Source organism: Hyla sarda, chromosome 12 (genome assembly GCF_029499605.1).
Source record: "Hyla sarda isolate aHylSar1 chromosome 12, aHylSar1.hap1, whole genome shotgun sequence".
Classification (NCBI taxonomy): domain Eukaryota; kingdom Metazoa; phylum Chordata; class Amphibia; order Anura; family Hylidae; genus Hyla; species Hyla sarda.
Genome location: NC_079200.1, coordinates 37190088 through 37208486, shown reverse-complemented (window position 1 = coordinate 37208486; position 18399 = coordinate 37190088). Strand labels below are relative to the sequence as shown.

The window sequence follows — 18399 nt, the reverse complement described above, 5'->3', positions numbered from 1 at the left end:
GTAGGATGGGTGCTGCATGGAGGGGCAGGTGGTTCTGAGGAATCAGCTCGACGGCTGCCCCGATGCGACCTGTTCCCTCCAGGTCTCACCATGAGGCTGAGAGGGTCTGGAGCCGAGGTACTTTAGTACCTCGGGGAGCGGTGACCCTGAGGTGCCGAAACTCACTGGGTGTACTGGCTCATTGAGTGGAGCACTGGCACCATAATCTCTTCACCTTGTGGCACTCACCTCTTGATTCCCGGCAAGGATCAGAGAAATTTTTTAGAGATCCAGCTGGATGTCCGGGCAGTATATCTGCACAAATCCATTTATTTATTTATTTTTGTCACTTTTTGCGTGTTGTGTGTCCACAGGATTGTTAGGATGCGGTAGCCCTTCTGGGGGTCCCTCCTAGCGGTCTAGGGAAGGTGTTTGTGGCCATCAGGTTCTGCACCTCCCTGCAAAAACTCTGGGTACTCCTGCAGGCAGATACCTTGGCTAACGCCAAGGGGGATGCCGGGAGCATTTGTGGTCCCTTAGTAGCTTCAGCGAAAAGGGACATCGAACCTGGATCCTCACAGGTACCTTTTGGTCCAGAGACGAAGGGTAAGGTTTGTTGAGAGGGGCCTCTCTCCTGTCGGAGAAGGGCTTGCGATAGGCCGCATCCTTTGTGCACTTTTTCTTGCACTTTGGGTGATTCGAGATCACGTTCATCGGCTCTTAGATAAAAAAAAAAAAAAAAACACATATTGCTCTGCAGCTCCTGTCACACTTCTGAGGGGACTGTAATAGTGAGCCTACGATACAGCTAAAAGTCGACCACAAGAAAGGTCTCAACTGTATTCAAACGTCACCAAAAACCGGAGGCACTAAATGTTTTCTTACCCTCGGCCACAACTGCCTGACCCAAGGGCACCCACGTCACATAGAGTGCCTGTTCCCATCAAAACTCCTGGGGCCCCTAACCACCCCCAGGAGGCTCATTCCAGCTGCACCATAACAACAGGCAAACTCTCCTACATCTTCCATACTCCTAATAATTTTCTAACCATTAACACCTCCAAGGACCCTTAACCTGCCACCAAAACTAACCAATCCCAAACGCTCAAGGGCGGGTGGAGCTTCTTCTTCTGGCTCTCCCGCGGCTTTCTGACTCCTTCCCTGGTACCCATTATATACCCCTTGATGTTCCTCCCCCAGCCTGCATCCCTTACCCCCCCCCCCCCCAAGGATATAACCTGCAACTTCATCCTCCTACCTTCTTAAAGGGACAGCCCCCCGAACTAAGCCCACACAATAGAAAACTGCCCTCAAATCCCTCCCCCCCCCCCCCCCTTAACTGTAAAGGTCAAGGGAAAGAATTAACCCCCTCAAACACTAAGACCCCCATCAAGCCGCTACACCGCTATGGTGTTACCCTTCCCGCTCTTTATGCTCCCATTAGCACAAGCCAAGCAAAAAAGTTGTCCAAATTATAAACTGCAAGCAACTAAACAACCACCGAGACAAAGATCTCATCCAAGATCACCATGTAAATTCCCAATCAGCCACCAACAACAGGACTAGTTCTAATGGATGCTGGAACGTCACATGCTCTCAAAGAAAGTCACATTTATACTGTTGACCCCATCTTGAGACAAATGGTGCTTTGTCAGCTGAGTCACTATCCCTATTTAAAGCATTATGGGATGTGTCTGGAAAACAGTGCTTGCTCAATATTACATGCATATGGTATATACAATGCAGCATTCAGGGCTCCTAAGCTATGGCAGGAAAACATTCTCACAATTACTACATGATCAACAGAGGGGCATGGAGACAGCACCAGGATGTTAACCCATTTGCTATTGGGTCACCTCCTTTTTATGTACACCCAATGTACAATGATCAAATCATATACAGGGGGCATCTAAGCCAGCTTTAGTGTATATACCCACTGGTCAATCTTCTGGGTGTCTTGTGTGTGGTCCTATAACTTTTCGAGTGTCCTGCACACTATGAAGGACCAAGTATGTGGCTTCCAAAAGCAGAAAGCCTGACAGACCCCATTGTAAGTCAATAGAGTCTGCCAGAATTTCTCAGTATCCACTTAAGAACTGAAATAGCTGTCATTGCTCTGCTATAAATGGAAGCCATGCCTCTAGTGTGAGCAGACCTTTAGCCCTGAATCACTTGTACAGTCCTTGCTGCTTCACAATTCTTCGTTTTTTTTACATTGTATTGATATGAAAGACGTCCATTGCCTGCACTTCTGCAACCCTGTAAAATAGGGTTGCGTTTGTTATCGAAACGTATCTCTTTTCTTTGGAATTTTGATTAAGCTGTAATACCAGACACAGCCTATAGACATAAGTGGCACTGTTTGGCCTCAAAGCAATAGAACAAAATCCCTACGTCCTCTTTTCCTTTGAGGTAGAGAAGGAGTTCACGGTAGAGCGAGGGGGGGGGCGTTTCTATATTTGCACAAGATTTATCAAAGGGGTGCACAGGCTTAGTAAATTATGAGCAAGAGTATATAATAGACAAGAGTGTAAAGGGGTAGAACTGTGTCTACAATAGACAAATACTGATAAATCTCCCCCTATGTGTGTATCTCTGGAGGTGTGTGTCAAGATGTAAATGTATATACGTATTGTATATTTATTGTATCTTTATGTAGAATGTAATGCATTGTACAAACGGACTATATACCGTAAATTTACTGGAGATGTTTAACCCCTTAAGGACTGAGCCCTTTTTCACCTTACGCCCTTTTTTGCAATCCTGACCACTGTCTGGGATAACTCTGGAATGCTTTTACTGATTATTCTGATTCCCAGATAGTTTTTTCGTGACATATTCTACTTTAACACAGTGGTAAATTTTAGTCGTTACTTGCATCCTTTCTAGGTGAAAAATCCCAAAATTTCATGAAAATTTAGAAAATTTAGCATTTTTCTAACTTTGAAACTCTCTGCTTGTAAGGAAAATGGATATTCCAAATAAATTATATATTGATTCACATACACAATATGTCTACTTTATGTTTTCATCATAAAGTTGACATGTTTTTACTTTTTGAAGACATCAGAGGGCTTCAAAGTTCAGCAGCAATTCAAAATCAGAATTTTTCAGGGACCAGTTCAGTTTTGAAGTGGATTTGAGGGGCCTTCATATTAGAAATACCCCATAAATGACTCCATTATAAAAACTGCACCCCCCAAAGTATTCAAAATGGCATTCAGAAAGTGTGTTAACCCTTTAGGTGTTTCACAGGAATAGCAGCAAGGTAAAGGAGAAAATTCAAAATCTTAATTTTTTACACTCGCATGTTCTTGTTTTCGAAATTTTACAAGCGGTAAAAGGAAAAACATCCCCCCAAAATTTGTAACACAATTTCTCTCGAGTAAGGAAATACCTCATATGTGGATGTCAAGTGTTCGGCGGGCGCAGTAGAGGACTCAGAAGGGAAGGAGCGACAATGGGATTTTAGAGAGTGAGTTTTTCTGAAATGGCTATTTGGGGGCATGTCACATTTAGGAAGCCCCTATGGTGCCAGAACAGCAAAAATAAACAACATGGCATTCTATTTTGGAAACTACACCCCTCAAGGAACATAAAAAAGGGGTCCGCTGAGCCTTAACACCCCACAGGTGTTTGACGACTTTTCGTTAAAGTCGGATGTGAATTTTTTTTTTTTCACTGTACCAATAATTAATGGCAGCGCTTACCCCGTAAGTTGTGCTTAGAGACCCAGGCACAACACTGGTAGAGAGTATTCCAAAATGCAGCCAGTCTCACCACCGCAATGGTGTAGCAATTTTAACAAAAACCTCCAGACTCCAAAAGGACTTAGATCGGCGCAGAATGGATGGGAGCAATATAGACAAAGGTCGATTTATTCTGAAACAACACGTTTCAACGCCGGAACAGGCGTCTTTTTCAAGTTCAGGAACAGGCGTCTTTTTCAAGTTCAAGTTCACTTGAAAAAGACGTCTGTTCCGGCGTCGAAACGCGTTGTTGCAGAATAAATCGACCTTTGTCTATATTGCTCCCATCCATTCTGCGCCGGTCTAAGTCCTTTTGGAGTCTGGATGCTCAGAAGAGAAGTCACATTTGGCTTTTGGAAAGCAAATTTAGCTGAAATAGTTTTTGGGGGGCATGTCGCATTTAGGAAACCCCTATGGTGCCAGAACAGCAAAAAAAAAAAAAAAAAACAACATATGGCATACTATTTCGGAAACTACACCCCTCAAGGAACATAGCAAGGGGTAAAGTGAGCCTTAACACCCCACAGGCGCTTGACAAATTTCCGCTAAAGTTGGATGTGAAAATGAACAATTTTTCTTTTCACAAAAATGCTGATTTTACCCCAAATTTTTCATTTTAACAAGGGGTAATTGGAGAAAAGTCTCCAAAATTTGTAACCCCATTTCTTCTGAGTATGGAAATACCCCATATGTGGATGTAAAGTGCTCTGCGGGCAAACTACAATGCTCAGGAGAGAAGGAGCGCCATTGAGCTTTTGGTGAGAGAGTTTGGTTGGAATAGAAGTGGGAGGCCAAGTGCGTTTACAAAGCCCCCAGTGGTGCCAGAACAGTGGACCCCCCCCCACATGTGACCCCATTTTGGAAACTAAACCGCACACAGAATTTAATAAGGCGTGTAGTGAACATTTCCCCACAGGTGTCTGACAGATTTTTGGAACAGTGGTCCGTGAAAATGAAAAATTAAATATTTCATTTGCACAGCCCACTGTTCCAAAGATCTGTCAAACGCCAGTGGGGTGTAAATGTTCACTACACGCCTTATTAAATTCTGTGTGCGGTTTAGTTTCCAAAATGGGGTCACATGTGGGGGGGGTCCACTGTTCTGGCACCACTGGGGGCTTTGTAAACCTGGCCTTCAATTTCGGACACATTCTCTCTCCAGAAGCCCAATGGCGCTCCTTCTCTTCTGAGCATTGTAGTGCACCCGCAGAGCACTTTACATCCACATATGGGGTATGTTCTTACTCAGAGAAAATAGGGCTACACATTTTGGGGGGCTTTTTTCCTATTCTCTCTTGTAAAAATGAAAAATGTAGGGTAACACCAGCATTTTAGTGAAAAAAAAATTTTTTTGTTTAATTTTCACATCCAACTTTAAAGGAAATTTGTCAAACACCTGTGGGGTATTAGGGCGCACTATACCCCTTGTTACATTCCGTGAGGGGTGTAGTTTCCAAAATGGGGTCCCATCTGGGTATTTATTGTTTTGGGTTTATGTCAGAACCGCTGTAAAATCAGCCACCCCTAAGCAAATCACCAATTTAGACCTCAAATGTACATGGCATGTTGTGCGCCCGCAGAGCACTTTACCCCCACATATGGGGTAGTTCTGTTCTCAGGAGAAATTGCGTTACAAATTTTAGGGGTCTTTTTTTCTTTTTACTGCTTGTGAAAATTAAAGGGGTACCCCGTGGAAAACTTTTTTTTTTTTTTTTTTTATCAACTGGTGCCAGAAAGTTAAACAGATTTGTAAATCACTTCTATTAAACAATCTCAATCCTTTCAGTACTTTTTAGGGGCTGTATGCTAAAGAGAAATCCAAAAAAGAAATGCATTTCCTGTGATGTCATGACCACAGTGCTCTCTGCTGACCTCTGCTGTCCATTTTAGGAACTGTCCAGAGCAGGAAAAAATTCCCATTGCAAACATATGCTGCTTTGTACAGCCCCTAAAAAGTACTGGAAGGATTAAAAAAAATTTAATAGAAATGATTTACCAAATCTGTTTAACTTTCTGGCACCAGTTGATTAAAAAAAAAAAAAGGTTTTCATCGGGAGTACTCCTTTAAAAGTATGGGGCAACACCAGCATGTTAGTGTAAAAATAATTCTTTTTTACACTGACATGCTGGTGTAGACCCAAACTTTACCTTTTCATAAGGGGTAAAAGGAGAAAAAGCCCCCAAAATTTGTAACGCAAATTTTCCCGAGTACGGAGATAACCCATATGGGGCCCTAAACGGTTTCCTTGAAATACGTCGGGGTTCCGAAGTGAGAGAGCACCATGTGCATTTGAGGACTAAATTGGGCATTTGAATCCGCCACGAAAATACCCTACGGCAGTGTTTCCCAAACTGGATGCCTCCAGCTGTTGCAAAACTCCCAGCATTACTCTCAGTGGCTTACCGGCAATACTGTGAGTTGTTGTTTTTCAACAGCAGGAGGCTCCGTTTTGGAAACAGTGCCGTACAAGATTTTTTTAATTTTTTTATTGGGGGGGGGACTGTGTAGTGGTATGTGTGTATGTAGTGTTTTACTTTCTATTTTGTGTAGGTGTAGTGTAGTGTTTTTAGGGTACATTTACACGGTCGGGTTTATAGTGAGTTTGAGCTGCGGCGGAAAATTTGCCACAACTCAAACTTGCAGCAGAACTCGTTGTAAACCCACTTCACATGGGGGGGGGGGGCAAACAGACCATACATGCTGGGAGTTGTAGTTATGCAACAGCTGGAGGCACATTGGTTGCAAAACACTGAGTTAGGTAACAAACTTGGTTTCACAACCAATGTTTCCAGCTGTTGCAAAACTGCAACAATCAGCATGCAACAGCTGGATGCACACTTTTTCATAGAAAAAATGTGCCTCCAGCTGTTGCATAACTACAACCCCCAGCATGCACAGACTACCAAAGGGCATGCTGGGAGTTGTAGTTGGAACTCCAGCTGTTGCAAAACTACAACTCCCAGCATGCCCTCTGGCTGTGCATGCTGCAACTTGTTGCTAAGCAACAGCAGGAGGTGAACAGGCCTCACCTCCTGCTGTATCCTGCCGCCGGGACTACCGCCGATCCTGCGACTCCTGGGGCCGCAACCGATCTCGAAGGTGCTTGTGCTAGCGCTTCCTCATGTTGGGGGCGGTTGATGTCTTATGGCTGGTTTGATATGCTAATTTAAAATAAAAACTCTACCCACTTAAAAGTGTAAACTGGTGTCCTTCTTCTTTATTTCAGGGAGGAGGGGCCTGGTTGGGTACATTAGGAGCTGGCAGGGTCTCAGCAGTCTGGAGGGGCAGGCTTTGCTTGACTAGCCTGCCCCCTGAGTGAGCCGGGAGTGAGGGTTCCCCTTAAGTTAGGCCTCTCTCCCATGTTTTTCTCCTAGCACCCATCCCCCCTGCCATTTTCTGTAGTTTTTTCCCTGGGAGGGGGTGGGTTATTAGGGGAACCTGTCCAATCCCCTGTGGGCTTGTTTTCCCGGGCTATTAGCCCCTCCCCAGGTACTTTATAGCAGCCCTGGCGCCTTTTTCCTGCAGTCTCTCCTCATGGGTCCCGGAGGTTGTCCCGCACTCCCTTCCTGTTGTTTTATGTGTTTTCTTTTATTTACAGTTGTTGGTGTATGGATTCTGAAGTCACAGTGGGCGCTAAAAGAAGGCAAAGATGTAATCAATGTGGGGAGTGACCTGCACATCGGAGTCGGTGGGGCAATACCGCACGGATTTTGACAGAGAATGTGTGTGCCTTATGGCTGGTTTGATATACTAATTTAAAATAAAAGCTGTGGCCGACCTCTACCCACTTAAAAGTGTAAACTGGTGTCCTGCCTCTTTATTTCAGGGGGGAGGGGCTGGTTGGGTACATTAGGAGCTGGCAGGGTCTCAGCAGTCAAACCCTTTTAGCTAAAAATATCGGAAAATCCATTTTCTTCTTAAGTGACAGCCTTGCCGTTAAAGAAAAGATTTTATTGCACATTGCCTTAAAATTTCTGACAAGTTTGAGATGTATACATTGTAAAAATGCATCCCATACAACAGACAAAAAGCTTTTTAGAAGAATTAGCAACAATTTTCCCAACACAGCGAGTCAGTGATGTTACTCATACGCAGGAATGGCGGAGGAGTAGCTGAGGCAGCGGTGACACATGCCGGCACCTGCTGAAACAATAGGAGTAGAAAGTCACACAGTGGTCATAGGGCCAGCCACAGCTACTGGATTCATAGGGTACAGCTATAGGACAGTGTCTCCCAACATGTGGTTCCCCAGATGTTGTACAACTACAACTCCCCTGAGGAAGTCACCTCAAGGTGACGATACGCGTGGGGTTCAGGAGGACACCCGTTGGTGAAACCCATTATTACTGCCTTTTTCTTGCATTTTCCCAGTCCTGTGTCCAGGATTGACTTTATCCTCTATCTGGTCAGGTTGTATATCTACGTATTGTACATTGACAGTAGGGCTGTGGTTAGTTTACTATCACTTATAACTTTAATATAATATTTTTTTTGTTACCTAAGCACAAAGGCAGGATTGTACACTTATTTAAACAGGTGTCCTGGGTGGGGACCGCTGGGCTCCCCCCTGTTGTGGGTGGGCATGTTTTGTGCTGTTTTAAATGTTTTTATGGGATCTATTTGATTGGTATCTTTGTCTATGTTTTTTGGAACTAATAAAGATTTGTTGAACTAGTCGGGTGTGCGCTATATGGTGTGCTTTCTTACTTTTTTGTATAGGTGGATGATGATGTCACCTGTCCTGATGAAAATGAACTACGTACTAGTTCATTTTTTAGCGTTTTTGTGCGCTTATGTGCGATCAGGGACTTCTCTTTGGCAATCTCTTTTAGAAGGGGGTCGCCCTCAATGATGTGCCAGTGGCAAAAAATAATATTGCGCACCACTCTGGACATCTCGCTGTGTGCGAAGGCAAAGTTGAAGCGTCTCGGAGGAGGAGGATTTCGATTTACTGAGGATTTCCTCTGTTGATTGTTCGTTAACCTTGTTAAGGGCTGCATTGAGGCAAGAGGCTGGGTACCCCCTTGTCCTAAGGTGAGACCTGAGTTGGTCTGCTTGTGCTGTAAAAGATTAATTAATAAAAGTGTTAATTTTCTTTAGCCTCAAAAACTGGCTATAGGGGAGTGCTCTTTTTGTATGGACGGGATGATAGGAATCATAGTGTAAATATAGTAGGGGGGGGGGGGCTGAAGGTTTCCTGTAACCTGCAGTGTGCAGTTGTGTGTCCCTTTCGGAAACGACCACATCTAAAAAAGCAAGTTCATGCTCATTATACACTGAGGTAAATGCCATGTTCATCGTATTGCCGGTATTCAGATATATGACAAACTGCTCAAACCTTTCTTTACCTCCTGCCCCAACCAGAAAAATATCTATATGTGAATGTACTTCAATTTATGTGAATGTACTTCAATAGCCAGAATGTAGTCAACTAGTGACTAGGTTCAGGTGATTTTCCAAACTAATACATGTTTGGGCACAGACCCTACAGCTCAACAAACCACTCTTTATGGTCCAGATGAAGACACATTAACACTCACAAAATTACTAAAACAAAGGGGAGATTCATCAAGACCTGTACAGAGGAAACGTTGGCCAGTTGTCCATAGCAACCAATCAGATAACTTATTTCGTATTTGGAAAAACCCTCTGAAAAATAAAAGAAGCTATCTGATTGGTTGCTATGGGTAACTGGCCAATATTTCCTCAGCACAGGTCTTGATGAACCTCCCCCGTAGTGTCTAGCTGACTACATTCAACCCCTGAGGTCAATGGGCCCATGCGTATCCATATTCAAACACATCAGCATACCATTTAGACGGGATACCAAATACAAGTGGTTTATAAAAGTGGAAGACACCTTTTAAAACTGCACTAAATCTGTTACGGTTTACTTTAAGCAGTTTAGTTTAGTTTTACAAGCCCATTATGAGTTTCACCCAGATAAAAAGTTCAGCCCCTGGTATGGGAATTATGGAAGAGTTAAATCCCCCTACCATTTTTTTGTGTAAAAAAGTCAAAAGTTAAAGAAGTAGTGCAATGAAACATAACTTATGTCCTATCCAAAGGATAGGGCATAAGTTATAGATCACAGGGGGTCCGACGGCGGAACGGGGCCCCAGCAATCTGACAGAAGTGAACATTCTGACCCCCACAGAAAGCCATGGCCGACACCCCCCCCCCCCTCTATATATTTATATGGGATACATGGAGGGGGCGTGTCAGCTGCTGCTCCGTGCGGGGGTTGGCATGTCCCCTTCCAGCAGAACTTCTTGTCACTGGGTTTTATTGGGAGGGGGCGGCACCAATTATTGTCCAAAAATGTATTAAGATCATAGCAGGCGTAGACTTTCCTTGCTCATCCAAGATAGGCCAACTTTATAAAGCCAGGCTGCATAGATATGGTGCATTTTATTCCAACATTCTTCAGCTGAAGGCTGTTGCCTGAAACGCCAATCTTATTTAATATATACCTAAAGGTTTAAGGGTATTATAGTGAGTTCCTCAGTGTTTAGCACTGAACTTGACCAAGGGTAATGCCTGCAATGGTGGGACGTTGTTATGAAGATCTCTGTACAGCCCTACAAAATAAGTTGGAACTATACAAGCGAGAAGTTATGTTTCATCCACTGCTCCCCAAACCTGTCTGCCATCGCCCAGACAATAGATATGCCCCCTCCCCTCCTCCTTTCCACTGATCGCCAACATCTCACCCCCTGTTGTGGAGGAGGCAGAGAGTCACTTGACAGACACAATGCCCCCCAGGCACAGTGACATTAACCTGCATGTGACCTGACAGACAGTGAGAATTGACGTGGGGAGGGGGATGATGGGAATGAGCAGAACAGACAGAACATGAAAGGGGATTTTATTAGCATCTTAACTACAAAACAGCTTGTGTACAATGACTATGTCATTATAGTTTTATGAGCATCTTTACAGGTATTATTTATTCACCCCCTGTATACTATATCATCTTTATAGCACCAACATCCTGTATAATACAGCATCATGACCATAACATTCATATGCATTCCCAGGAAGGTGGGAATAGAGATATTCTCCTAGGTTGGATTGAATCCAGGACCTTCGTAGGACCATTCATGCCAGTAAGAAGCCAGATAACTAGGAAAGAACTAGCTACATGAACCCTACAATCCTTTAAATGATCCTGGTGATTCAGCGCAGGCAGTGCGCCCTCATTCAGCGCAGGCAGTGCGCCCTCATTCAACGCAGGCAGTGCGCCCTCATTCAGCGCAGGCAGTGCGCCCTCATTCAGCGCAGGCAGTGCGCCCTCATTCAGCGCAGGCAGTGCGCCCTCATTCAGTGCAGGCAGTGCGCCCTCATTCAGTGCAGGCAGTGCGCCCTCATTCAGCGCAGGCAGTGCGCCCTCATTCAGCGCAGGCAGTGCGCCCTCATTCAGCGCAGGCAGTGCGCCCTCATTCAGCGCAGGCAGTGCGCCCTCATTCAGTGCAGGCAGTGCGCCCTCATTCAGTGCAGGCAGTGCGCCCTCATTCAGTGCAGGCAGTACGCCCTCATTCAGTGCAGGCAGTGCGCCCTCATTCAGTCCAGGCAGTGCGCCCTCATTCAGTGCAGGCAGTGCGCCCTCATTCAGCGCAGGCAGTGCGCCCTCATTCAGCGCAGGCAGTGCGCCCTCATTCAGCGCAGGCAGTGCGCCCTCATTCAGCGCAGGCAGTGCGCCCTCATTCAGTGTAGGCAGTGCGCCCTCATTCAGTGTAGGCAGTGCGCCCTCATTCAGTGCAGGCAGTGCGCCCTCATTCAGTGCAGGCAGTGCGCCCTCATTCAGTGCAGGCAGTGCGCCCTCATTCAGTGCAGGCAGTGCGCCCTCATTCAGTGCCGGTGACTCCTGGGGCACTTGTGTACCTATCAGACTACTCCATCAGCATTTGGGTCATCTAGAGGTAAGTTGCTCCTCCCTACACCTTCTGACTTGATAATCACAGTACATGATAATATTTCAGACTGCCATTGCCTTCAGTCCTTGTCCCATTGTATGATTGTGAGGCCAACCAGATCTGTTGCGATTGCTCATATTCTGTATATGGAGCTGTTCCTACTATGTAAATACCAGGACACAACCACAAAATGGCCGCCTATACATGGATATTTGCATTTCTAGCCTATAAAGGAAGCATTGCCATGCAGATGACTTCTTTTAATTAACAAAAACAAAATCTAATATTAACATTTTTTTCCCCATATGAAGGCCAAATTGTCATCCACCTACACAACAGAGCGCACCACATGCATTTGGGGAAATAGCGAAGCCATGCGCGTGTGGTGCTCAAACATGTCACAGCCCTCATTATCCTGCTGTCAGCTCTGCTTACAAACCTGTTACCATGCAACCCAGAGCTGTCTCTTCCTCCCCCACTCTCCTAAACCTCCCTTCTGCCGCCACAAGCCCCCCACCCTCCTTTCCTCCAATCCAGCTGTTCTCTGAGTGAACTGCATTGTGGGAGTTGTAGTTTTTCTGCCAAGCACATGCAAAAACCAGACACAAAAACATAATCGCCTAAGCACTGATCTTCCACAGCAGCTGGTGCGCTCAGATATAAGCACAGAAAATCCTAGGATAGATGCAGCAGGGTAATGGTTAAATGAGCAGGGCCCATTGCTGCTGACTCTCGCAACTGTGGATCAATGTTCTTCACACTGCAGGATGGGATCAATAAGTTCAATTCTGTCTACATGTTGGAAAAAACACATTCATGTGGGCACAACGCTCTTCATGTGGGCATTAGGATGGCAAAGTGGGTAATGGCAGCATTAGGGTTAAATGATTAAATTCAATAAGAACAGCCGCATGGAGCTGGTATGTTCTCCATGTATTTTCATTGAAACCTTTTTTTTTTTGCTTTCTCTGAAATTTGACCCTCTCAGGCTCCTGTAGCAGATGGTTTCCGCCAATATCAAGCTCCATTCTCATTGGCGTTTGACACCTCTGCGCTAAACTTCCCATTAACATAACAGAAACCCCAATGGAACACAACAGACTCCATGTTCAATTAGGAATCCCTCAGGCTGGGTTCACACTGCAGGATTTCTGCCGGAGATCGAACCGGCGGCACTAGGACCGAGCAGACCCCCATAGACTGCAATGTATTTCTGGGTGTTCTTTTGGGGAAATCTGCTCAGAAATGCATTGCCATCTATGGGGACGGCAATGTAGTCCACGTGGTCCTAGTGCCACCGACTCAATCTCCGGCAGAAATTCTGCGCAGAGATTTCGCAGTGTGATGGCTAGTCATAAAAGACTAGGAATTCAGAGTGGCATTGTGCTTACGGGTACGTTCCCACCTGGCGTATTTTGCTGCGTATTTGCTGCTACGTATTTTCTTACCCATTGACTTCAATGGGAAATAAAATACGCAGCAAATACGCAGCAAAATACACCAGGTGGGAACATACCCTGAAAGGGTAGTCTACCTTGGACAGACCCCACTATTAAAAGGGTCCACACCAAAGTGTCACTCCACTGGGACCTCCAGTGATCAGCTCTAATTTATTGGGAAACCTGGCAGTAAGTGTTCAATTTCCCTGCAGCGCCACCACAGAAGGAAAAAAGCATTAGGCTAAGTTTCCACTTGGTTTTTTTTCTGGCAGTTTTTGGAATACTGCGACTGGAGTTCTTGAGCCAAAGTCAGAAGTGGATCTATAAGGGAGGAGAAGTGTAAGTTCTTCCTTTATATGTCCTATTCCTTTCTATTACATTTCTGGCTTTGGCTCTAAAACTGCAGTGGCAGTAATCCAAAAACTGCCAGAAAAAAAACCAAGTGGAAACTTAGCCTTATACAGATGCCCATTAAAGACAATGGGCTATTTATCTAATCCAGAGCAAGAGATGCTCCTTGTAGCTACTCTTCAATGTGGTCAAAATTCCCTAATCTACATATACATATATATATCTATATATATATATATTTATTTATTTATTATGACCTTAATTGGGGAGATTTAACCAAACCTGAGAAGAGGAAAAGCTGACCAGTTGCCCATTGCAACCAATAAGATTGCTTCTTTCATTTTTAAGAGGCCTTTTTTAACCACTTAAGGACAAGGGCGTACAGGTACATCTTTGCTCCCTGGTACTTAAGGACCAAGGGCGTACCTGTACGCCCGTGGGAATTTCGGTCCCCGCCGTGCGCCAGGCGGGGACCAGACTGGGGTGACTTCTGATATCAGCAGGCACCCCGTGCAAATGCCCAGGGGGATCATCAGACCCCCCCCCCCCCCATGTCAGCGATAGCCGCAAATCGCCGGTGAATTCACACCAGTTATTTGCGCCGATTCCGGGTCATATGGGTCCATGGTGACCCGGAAAATAAGGGGGATCGGGGTTGTCCAAGACACCCACGATCTCCCTGAAGGGATAGGAGAAAGGTGGCAGGGGTGCCACACCTCCTATTCCTGCTATTGGTTGTCTAGAAGCGACAACCGATAGCAGATCGGGGGCGGGGGGTTAACATTTGGTTTCCCCATTCTGCCCATCCACAATAGGCGGGGCAGAACGGGGAACTGACAGAGGACCAGTGCGCGACGATGTGATCGGCGGGCGACGATGTCGTGCAGCTGGATCCCTGGATCCTACAGAAGCCGGTGAGTTGCTTAGCAACATCTGGAGGGCTACAGTCTGAGACCACTAAACAGTGGTCTCTAAACTGTAGCCCTCCAGATGTTGCAAAAACTACAACTCCCAGCATGCCCAGACAGCTGTTTGCTGTGTGGGCATACTGGGATTTGTAGTTTTGCAACAGCTGGCGGGCTTCAGTTTGGAGATCACTGTGCAGTGATCTCTAAACTGTGGCCCTCTAGATCTTGCAAAGCTACAACTACTAGCATGCCCACACAGCAGTTTGCTGTCTGGGCATGCTGGGATTTATAGTTTTGCAACATCTGGAGGTCCACAGTTTGGAGATCACTGTGCAGTGGTCTCTAAACTGTAGCCCTCCAGATGTTGCAAAACTGCAAATCCCAGCATGCCCAAACAGCAAATAGCTGTCTCGGCATGTTGGGAGTTTTAGTTGCGTACCTCCAGCTGGTGCATAAGTACATCTCCCAGCATGCCCTTCGGCGATCAGTACATACTGGGAGTTGTAGTTTTGCAACAGCTGGAGGCACACTGGTTGGAAAATACTGAGTTAGGTAACAGAACCTAACTGAAGGTTTTCCAACCAGTGTGCCTCCAGCTGTTGCAAAAGTATACCTCCCAGCATGCACGGTCTGTCAGTACATGCTGGGAGTTGTAGTTTTGAAACAGCTGGAGGTTTGCCCCCCCCCCCCCATGTGAATGTACAGGGTATATTCACACGGGCGGGTTTACAGTAAGTTTCCTGCTTCAAGTATGAGCTGCGGCAAATTTTTCGCCGCAGTGCAAACTCCTAACGGGAAACTCACTGTAAATCTCCGCCAGTGTGAATGTACCCTAAAAACACTACACTACACAACACTAACACATAATAAAGGGTAAAACACGACATATACACCCCCTTACACTGCCCCCCCCCCCCCAATAAAAATGAAAACGTACCGTATGGCAGTGTTTCCAAAACGGAGCCTCCAACAACTCCCAGAATTTCCGGACAGCCACTGACTGTCCAGGCATGCTGGGAGTTTAGCAACAGCTGGAGGCACCCTGTTTGGGAATCACTGGTGTAAAATACCCCTATGTCCACCCCTAGGCAATCCCGAATTTAGTCCTCAAATGCGCATTGGCGCTTTCTCACTTCAGAGCCCTGTCGAATTTCATGGAAACAGTTTACGGCCACATATGGGGTATTTCCGTACTCGGGAGATATTACACTACAAATTTTGGGGGGCTTTTTCTCCTTTTACCCCTCATGAAAAGGAAAAGTTGGGGAACTACACAGCCTGTTAGTGTAAAAAGAAATTTTTTTACACTAACATGCTGGTGTTGCCCCATACTTTTTATTTTCACAAGAGGTAAAAGGAAAAAAAGACCCCCAAAACTTGTAACTCAATTTCTCCTGAGTACAAAAATACCCCATATGTGGGCGTAAAATGCTCTGCGGGCGCACAACAAGGCTCAAGAGTGAGAGCGCACTATGTACATTTGAGGCCTAAATTGGTGATTTGCACAGGGGTGGCTGATTTTACAGCGGTTCTGACATTAAAGCAAAAAAATTAATACCCACATGTTACCCCATTTTGGAAACTACGCCCCTCACGGAATGTAACAAGGGTATACAGAGCCTTAACACCCCACAGGTGTTTGGCGAATTTTGGTTAAAGTTGGATGGGAAAATGAAAAAAAAAAATTGAAGGCCACATGTGTTTACAAAGCCCCCATAGTGCCAGAACAATGTGCCCCCCCTCCACATGTGACCCCATTTTGGAAACTACACCCCTCATGTAATGTAATAAGGGGTACAGTGAGCATTTACGCCCCACAGGTGTCTGACAGATTTTTGGACCAGTGGTCCGTGAAAATGAAAAATGTAATTTTTCATTTGCACAGCCCACTTTTCCAAAGATCTGTCAAACGCCAGTGGGGTGTAAATGCTCACTGCACCCCTTATTAAATTCTGTGAGAGGTGTAGTTTCCAAAATGGGGTCACATGTGGAGGGGTCCAGTGTCCTGGCACCACGGGGGGCTTTGTAAACGTACATGGCCCCTGACTTCCATTCCAAACAAACTCTCTTTCCAAAAGCTCAATGGCGCTCCTCCGCTTCTGAGCATTGTAGTTTGTCCCGCAGAGCACTTGACGTCCACACATGGGGTATTTACATACTCAAAAGAAATGGGGTTACAAATGTTGGGGGTAATTTTCTCCCATTAGCCCTTGTAAAAATGTAAAATTTGGGGAAAAACCAGCATTTTAGTGAATTTTTTTTTTTTTTTTACAATTACACATCCGAATTTAACAAAAAGTTGTGAAATACCTGTGAGGTGTTAAGGCTCACTGTACCCCTTGTTACGCTCCTTGAGGGGTGTAGTTTCCAAAATAGTATGCCATGTGGGGTTTTTTGCTGTTCTGGCACCATAGGGGCTTCCTAAATGGGACATGCCCCCCAAAAACCATTTCAGCAAAATTTGCTTTCCAAAAGCCAAATGTGACTCCTTCTCTTCTGAGCATTGTAGTTCGCCCCCGCAGAGCATTTTACGTCCTAACATGGGGTATTTCCATACTCAGAAGAGATGGGGTTATAAATTCTGGGGGGGGGGGGGGGCATTTTCTCCCATTGCCCTTTATAAAAATGGTAAATTTGGGGAAAAAACTGCACTTTAGTTTTCATGTACACATCCGACTTTAACGAAAAGTCGTCAAACACCTGTGGGGTGTTAAGGCTCACTGGACCCCTTGATATGTGCCTTCAGGGGTGTAGTTTCCAAAATGGTTGGCCATGTGGGGTTTTCTGCTGTTCTGGCACCATAGGGGCTTCCTAAATGCGACATTCCCCCCAAAAACCATTTCAGAAAAACTCACTCTCCAAAATCCCATTGCCGCACCTTCCCTTCTGAGCCCACTAGTGCACCCACAGAGCACTTGACATACACATATGAGATATTTCCTTACTCGAGAGAAATTGGGTTACAAATTTTGAGAAGATTTTTCTCCTTTTACCCCTTGTAAAAATTCTAAAACTGGGTCTACAAGAACATGCGAGTGTAAAAAATGAAGATTTTGAATTTTCTCCTTCATTTTGCTGTTATTCCTGTGAAACATCTAAAGGGTTAACACACTTACTGAATGTCATTTTGAATACTTTGGGGGTGCAGTTTTTATAATCGGGTCATTTATGGGATATTTCTAATATGAAGGCCCTTCAAATCCACTTCAAACCTGAACTGGTTCACAAAGAATTCCGATTTAGAAAACTTTGTGAAAAATTGGAAAATTGCTGCTGAACTTTGAAGCCCTCTGGTGTCTTCCAAAAGTAAAAACTCATCAACTTTATGATGCAAACATAAAGAAGACATATTGTATTTGTGAATCAAAATATCATTTATTTGGAATGTCTATTTTTCTTACAAGCAGAGAGCTTCAAAGTTTGAAAAATTCAAAATTTTCTATTTTTTCATAAAAGTTTGGGATTTTTCACCAAGAAATGATGCAAGTATCAACAAAATTTTACCACTACCATAAAGTAGAATATGTCATGAAAAAACAATCTCGGAATCAGAATGAAAGGTCAAAGCATCCCAGAGTTATTAATGCGTGAAAGTGGTCAGATGTGCAAAAAACGCTCTGGTCCTACAGTGAAAATTGGCCTGGTCCTTAAGGGGTTAAAATAAAAGAAGCAATCTGATTGGTTGCTATAGGCAACTGGTCAGCTTTTCCTCTGCTCTGGTTTTGATAAATCTCCACAAATGTGTGTCTGTATGTTCCAGCATCACTTCTAAACGGCTGAAGATCTTTCAAAGAAACCTGGTACACATGTTACTTATATGCAACTAAAATATAGGAATGTTAAATTAACCCTAACCCACCCCTCTCGGACTTCCAGGACCTTACTCAACAAGTCCGTTCGGGATATGAGGACAAGATACGAGGTCGGGGTATAACAATGGGATATGAGGTTGGTATATCAGGATGGAATATGAGAACGTGATATGAGGTTGTGATCTGAGGATTGGATATGAGGTCGGGATATAAGGATGGTCTATGAGGTCAGACTATGAGGACA

General features: G+C 44.9%; 1 protein-coding gene and 1 long non-coding RNA gene across 2 annotated transcripts in view; one reads left to right on the top strand and one right to left on the bottom strand.

The window, feature by feature from the left end:
• LOC130296218 (uncharacterized) overlaps positions 1-7517 on the top strand; it is a 35732-nt gene extending 28215 nt beyond the window's left edge. The window contains exon 3 of the long non-coding RNA XR_008849161.1: positions 7328-7517. This is a non-coding gene — a long non-coding RNA (uncharacterized LOC130296218). The remainder of the gene's footprint in view (positions 1-7327) is intronic.
• Positions 1-18399, bottom strand: part of SGCA (sarcoglycan alpha) — a 70823-nt gene that overhangs the window by 47098 nt on the left and 5326 nt on the right. The gene's annotated exons all lie outside the window — the stretch shown is intronic.